The sequence below is a fragment of the Oncorhynchus kisutch genome, unplaced genomic scaffold (genome assembly GCF_002021735.2).
Source record: "Oncorhynchus kisutch isolate 150728-3 unplaced genomic scaffold, Okis_V2 scaffold2057, whole genome shotgun sequence".
Lineage (NCBI taxonomy): Eukaryota > Metazoa > Chordata > Actinopteri > Salmoniformes > Salmonidae > Oncorhynchus > Oncorhynchus kisutch.
The window spans coordinates 1-7,097 of record NW_022264002.1 but is presented as its reverse complement, the minus strand read 5'-3'; the positions used below and the strand labels follow the sequence as shown (position 1 = coordinate 7,097).

Sequence of the window (7,097 nt, the reverse complement as noted above, 5' to 3'; positions counted from 1 at the left end):
TACAAAATAATTGAAGCTGAAATTGGGATTTTATTTTAGGAATAAGGCCTGTTTTTCTTTTGAAGCCAGAAGGAGGCTAGTATCATCTACATTTATGCCTTTACTAGACTATGGGGATATTTTATATATGAATGCTTCCGCTCAGTGTTTGAGATCAATTGACACCCTTTACCATGGCACTTTGAGATTTATTTGCAAAACCCTTACGCACCACTACACTTTGTATACCAGGGTTGGCTGGCCTTCTCTAGTAACTCGTAGGCTCAGTCATTGGTATACTTTTATTTACAAAGCCAGCTTGGGTTTACTACCTTTTTATTTGGGCATTTTTATTGTTCAGAAATGTGGTGGGTACTCTCTTCGTTCGCTGGACTTTATCCTGCTAACTGTTCCAAATGTCCGAACTGAATTTGGTAAAAGGGCTTTTGTGTATAAATAATGCACAGACACGCTAAAGCTGTACAGTGTAGTTTGAGTAGTCCGTTTCAATTATTTGCAGATGTATTCCCTATTATTTACAAATCTAAAGATGTAACATTTGAAATGAATGTGGCAGAACAGTTTAGCATAGAGTTCCTGTGGGAGTCTTCTCCTTCAGTCTTTTTTCCTCCTTGGCCTCGTTTCTCATTACATGGGATTTCCCCAGTGCCAACTTCACATGAGATGGCCGCTGTCTACTGTCATGTAGTGCTGGATGACAGATATCGCTTGACCCCACACACAAACACACACATTGATGCTAATTTTTCACACACTTTTGAACATTGCACAACCTGCAACAAAACACTGAAAGAGCATTTTATTCCAAATGTGTTTGTGTTTGAATAAAGACCCGAAGAATGAAATCAATGTGTGGATGTTGATTGGACAATGTATATGTGCTTTGCGGAAGCCATTTTTTTTTGCATTCCCTGTAGCGTGTATTTTACTGGAGTATGATCAGATTGCTTTGTTTAAATCAGAAAAGTCTGGACACACCTACTCATTTAAGGGTTTTTCTTTCTTTTTACATTTTTTTACATTTTAGAATAATAGCGAAGACATCAAAACTATGAAATAGCACAATTGGAATCATGTAGTAAGCAAAAAAGTAGCCATCCTTCTCCTTGACCACTTTGCACACTCTTGGCATTCTCTCAAACCTGTTCATGAGCTAGTCACCTGGAATGCATTTCAATTAACAGGTGTACCTTCTTAAAAGTTAATTTGTGGAATTTCTTTCCTTCTTAAAGCGTTTGAGCCAATAGGTTGTGTTGAGACAAGGAAGGGATGGTTTACAGAAGATATCCCTATTTGGTAAAAGACCAAGTCTCAAATAAGCAAAGAGAAACAACCGTCCATCGTTACTTAAGACATGAAGGTCAGTCAATAAGGAACATTTCAAGAACTTTGAAAGATTCTTCTAGTGCAGTCGCAAAAACCATGAAGCGTTATGATGAATCTGGCTCTCACGAGGAAGACCCCAGAGTAACCTCTGCTCCAGAGGATACGTTTAGTAGAGTTAACTGCACCTCAGATTGGAGCCCAAATAAATGCTTCACAGAGTTCAAGAAACACACAACTCAACATGCACTGTTCAGAGGAGAATGTGTGAATCAGGCCTTCATAGTCGAATTGCTCCATTGAAACCACAACTAAAGGACGGACACCAAAAATAAGAAGAGACTTGCTTGGGCCAAGAAACAAGAGCAATGGACCTTAGACTGGTGGAAATCTGTACTTTGGTTTGATGAGTCCAAATTTGCGATTGTTGCCTTTCACTGTTTGTGTAAAGAATCCAGGGTGTTTAGTTGTGTCACGACTTCCGCCGAAGTTGGTGCCTCTCCTTGTTCCGGCGGCGTTCGGCGGTCATTGTCACCGGCTTTCTAGCTACCACCGATCTACGCTTCTTTTTCCATTTGTTTTGTCTTGATTGTACACACCTGGTTCCCATTACGTTATAATTATTTCCCTATTTAACCCTCTGGTTCCCATGATGTTTTGTGCGTGATTGTTCCTTGTTGAGTGTTAGTCTTCTGTGTCATTGTGTGTTTTTCCCTGCGTGGAATTTATGATTGTTTATTTTTCGAGTAAACTACGTTATTTTACTCAGTTCTGTGTCCTGCGCCTGACTCCGTGCTCACCTCTGCACACGGACACTTGACAGAATCACGCACCAAAAATATGGAATCAGCAGGTGCACCCAGTCCTCCTGTACCAGTAGAGGAACGCGTCCAGCAGCACGCGACTATGCTCCAACATCTTGGCACAGCCATGGATTGCGTGCTGCTCACCATGAAACGATGGGAGAGAGGGGGTTTTCCCACACCTCCATCAACTTCACCCCAACCAACACCACAACCCACACCACTGTCCACCCCTCCATCACCTGGACTTCAGGACCCTGGCTGCCAGCGTGGGATGGAATGAGAGGGCCCTGATCGACCATTACCGGTGTAGTCTATGTGGGGACATTCGTCGGGAGCTGGCTTGCAGGGACACCACCCTTACCCTCGACCAGCTGGATAACCTGTTGGCCACCCGCGGACGTCCGGATCGGGGTCCGTCCATTCCATCCCCCAGTACCTCCGATCCTACACTGTACTTTTGGTAATACTTTGTGAGTAGGCAACAAATACAATCATCTTAAATTTACATGTTGAATTTCTTTGCCATAGTAAATTGTATATTGCGCAAATTTCCCTAATGCGGACAGTGTGTGTTACTACCTTACACAAGCTTGCATTTTCACCCTATAAATCTAAGTGGAATTACACAAAATGTTAACCTCAGATTGGTGATGTTAGTCTAAACGTTTATAGACATCACGATGACAAGATTGATTGTTTTAAACAAATCTGTCACGACTTCCACTGCTTTCGGCGGTCGACATCACCGATCTTCTAGCCATCGCCGATCCACCTTTCATTTTCCATTTGTTTTGTCTTGTTTTCCCACACACCTGGTTTACATTCCCTCATTACTAGACCGGGTGTGGCTCTCGACCCGAAACCTGCCCCTCTGCCTGCCCTACCGAAAGCTGGGTCCGTGGTTTGTGGGGCCGTTTAATGTCCTGAGGAGACTGAACGAGGTGTGTTACAGGTTACAGCTCCCACCCGATTACCGTATTAACCCCTCAATCATGTGTGTCACTTCAGGCTGGTGGTGGCTGGTCCGCTCCAGGAGTCTGAGGTGCGGGAGGTTCCTCTGCCCCCTCTGGACATTGAGGATTCGAGGCATCGGGCGAGGGGCCTTCAGTAACTTGTGGAGTGGGAGGGGCACGGTCCATATGAGGCATGCTGGGTTCTGGTGGAGGACGTGTTGGACAATTCAATTCTGAAGGATTTCCACCTTCTCCGTTCGGATCGCCCTGCACCTCGCCCTCTGGGTGGTCCCAGAGGTCGGTGTCGGTGCGCTGCTGGAGCCCCGTGTCAAGGGGGGGGGGGGGGGGTACTGTCACGACTTCCCCCGAAGTCGGTTCCTCTCCTTGTTCAGGCATCGTTCGGCGGTAGACTTCACCGGTCTTTTAGCAATCGCCGATCCACCATTCATTTTCCATTTGTTTTGTCTTGTTTTCCCACACACCTGGTTTACATTTCCTCATTGCTTGACGTGTATATAACCCTCTGTTCCCCCCATGTCTCTGTGTGGAATTGTTTGTTGTAAAGTGTATGTGCACTTCAGACTGGTTTGCGATGGGTTATTTCAACCCATATTTTGTTGTTCTGGGTGCTGTTGGTTTTCTCCTCATTAAACTGCTCCGGTTATAACCCAGTTCTGCTCTCCTACGCCTGACTTCCCTGCAGCCCATTACGCACCTCCTAAAAGATAATATCTTAGGTCTTGTACCATTGATTTTTCCAAGCGCTGGGATGTGCAGAACTTAGAACGTGGAGTTAATGAAATGCCCAGGAAATGGCACAGAAAATGTGGGGCGGCCTCTCCATAAAAGTCAATGGCCACACACCAATACATGGATTTGACAGTCAAATTATTACCTAAATAGCAGTCAACTGTTGTCACTGTTGTTATTCTATAGAGGGTCGTGATTCGTTTAGGTTAACTAACAAAAGAAGTGGTCTGGTCCCTTTTCCATGATGAAAGCCTCCCGAAATTAAAATCCAATATTCCAAAATATAGATATAAGCCTTCAAGTACTCATCTAACCAACTTCTTCAGGGCCAACCAGTCCCCCTGAAACCCAAACCCCATTAGAAGAAGCCCAAATACAATCTGCCCTTGCCCAGTATACATACAAGGTCAGGGGACAACACTGGTTTTTCATATTGTAGTTCAACTTGTTTTATACACAGTTTAAAGGGATAGTTCATCCAAATTACAAAATGACTCAAGTTACGTTTACATTTCATTTGAAGTGTACATTAGTCTTTCCTGGTTCATAACATATTTTTTGGTCCCTTTCAGATCACAGCCATATCAACAGTGGGCGTCAGGCTTGTAAGAGACATGAATTATCTGTGAGATTCAGTGAACAAGGCTAGAAGGTGAGATTCCATCTCTCTTAACTGCTCATTGTACTGAATAGATAATCATGAGCTAACATTGTACCACCTTATTTGCTGTAACAGACAGTTAGAATGTGCATTGTAGAGTATGTTCTTTGCATTCTTTATCATGTATTTCTCATAGAAAGAGTCTGTTCTAGTCATTCATCTAATCTTGTCATTCGATTTCTATGGTATTTCTCTCCATTAGGACTGGGTATTGGCTCCTACAGGTTACTCTGCCTTCTACTGTGATGGAGAATGCCTCTACCCTCTGTGTTCCTGCATAAACTCCACCACCCACACTATGATCCAACTAGTGGTCAGTATGCACTACTACACCCTCTCTCACATGAACGCTAACACTACGGTTTCAGTGGGAAAGACGGGAAATGGTTCAGACATTAATGGCAAATATAAAAAACTAAGATACCGATGTTACCGGAGTCTACAATGGCAGACTTTTAATGTAGGGATAGTGAGAAGTAACATTCAAGACTGAAGCAATCCCCTCTAGTGGTATACTTTATACTGTACCAGGTTACTACACACACTGATAATACAAAACATTGAGGACACCTGCTCTTTCCATGACATAGACTGACCAAGTTAAAGCTATGACCCCTTATTGATGTCACTTGTTGAATCTACTTCAATCAGTGTAGATGAAGGGGAGTTAAAGAAGATTTTAAAACCTTGAGAAATTGAGACATGGATTGTGTGTGTCATTCAGAGGGTGATTCAGCAAGAGAAAAGATTTAACTGTCTTTGAACGGGGTATGGTAGTAGGTGCCAGGCACACCGGGTTAAGTGTGTCAAGAACTGCAACACTGCTGTTTTTTTCATGCTCAACAGTTTCCCATGTGTCTCAAGAATGGTCCACCACCCAAAGGACGTCCAGCCAACTTGACACAACATGGGCCAGCATCCTTGTGGAACGCTTAGGGCAGCTTGTCGAGTCCATGCCCAGAGGAAATTAGGCTGTTCTGAGGGGAAAAGAGTGTGCAACTCAATATTAGGAAGATGTTCCTAGTCTATTGTGGACTCAGTGTATGTCATCCTACATGTTTTTAAATAGTACAGTATTTTTTTATTTACTAGGCAAGTCAGTTAAGAACAAATTCTTATTTTCAATGATGGCCAAGGAACAGTGGGTTAACTGCCTGTTCAGGGGCAGAACTACAGATGTGTACCTTGTCAGCTCGGGGGTTTGAACATGCAACCTTCCGGTTACTAGTCCAACACTCTAACCACTAGGCTACCCTGCCGCCCCAGTATCACAAACCACTGTACAAAACCATATAAAGTGTGGGCCTGTAGTATCTGTAAATCAACTAAACGTTGTTTTTTATTTCCATATGCAGATAATAAAGCATCATTGTTCATGTAATATTCTAATATATGCATTATACCTCCAGGAAGAGGAAATGGTCATAAAATCAAATAGATGAAAAGACAGAAACAAAAATGTTTTTGAAATACAACTTATTTTATTTTAAAAATGTCAAATTCAGTGCAAAGTAATGTAGTGCATTGGTGTCTAGATCCCTGTTGGGTGGCAAAGTGTCACAATAATCCTGTGGGGAGAGAAACAAGAGAAAACATTACATTAATGGGTGTTAACTAATCAGGGTTCAACAAAGCACTTCAAGTCCTCAATTCTTCAAAAGAGAGAGAGAAGGAGAAAGGAGTATGGTCCCTGCAGTAGGACTACATGCTGGCCATGAGGTTTCTCCAAGTGGTACTCCAGGAGGCTGGAGAGCTCAGAGACCAGAGACTCGGAGTTAAAATACCAGGCCAGCTTGCTGGCCAAACATGTCATCTAGCAGAGCCATCAGTCCGCCCTGAAGAGAACACCACACAACACATAGAAATGGCTCTGAGTTACTAGCTTATCAGAGGAAAAGAGACAATTAGAAATACTCCCCCTAAAATGCATTGAAAACCTGGTTAACCATGAATAAGGAAGTCAAAAGGAAGTACACTAAGAATATGGAAGTAAACGAAGTAACCTCTTGACTCTTACATTGAGCAGCAGTATGGCTCTATAGCTCCTGGCTCCATGTTGGCAGCAGTGGGCCAGGAAGGAGGACAGGAGAGCGTACAGACGCTCCACGAACCCACCAGGGTGCTAAAGGAAACAAAGGAGAAGAAAGAGAATAGAAGAGATGAGGAATTTAAGTGAAACTGCTAATAGAGCGATATCAAAACATGTTCCAGTGAGATGCTACTTACCACCATCAGGGACTTCTGAGCTGTCATCATCCCAAACAGCACCAGCTCAAAGAGGACATCTATCATGTTCACATGATGGATCTAGGACAAGAAAACACGTTTGGAGAAAATAGGAATGATTTCATAAATATCAGCTACTGTGATGTATAAAATACATGCATGTGGAAGAACTCAGTGAGACTTGAAAGAGTTAATGAACTCACCTTTGCCTCAGCCAGCTCCCTCTCAATGTCATTCCGCTTGGAGGGGTCACTCAGGTAGTCCACAAAGTCATTATAGGTACGGATGAATTTCCCTCGTCCTATGACAAAGAAAAGAGATCTTAGTGAACAGAACACATTTCCCCTCAGGACGCTCTCTTTCCTTGAAAGAAAGAGT

General features: G+C 43.2%; 1 long non-coding RNA gene across 1 annotated transcript; it reads right to left on the bottom strand.

Moving 5' to 3' along the window:
• Positions 1 to 6,565: 6,565 nt before the first annotated feature.
• LOC116369023 (uncharacterized) lies at positions 6,566 to 7,013 on the bottom strand. Its single transcript, XR_004208577.1, has 3 exons — positions 6,923 to 7,013; positions 6,720 to 6,800; positions 6,566 to 6,615 (listed from the first exon to the last, which is right to left on the bottom strand). It is a non-coding gene; the product is annotated as an uncharacterized LOC116369023 (long non-coding RNA).
• Between the last annotated feature and the right edge of the window lie 84 nt (positions 7,014 to 7,097).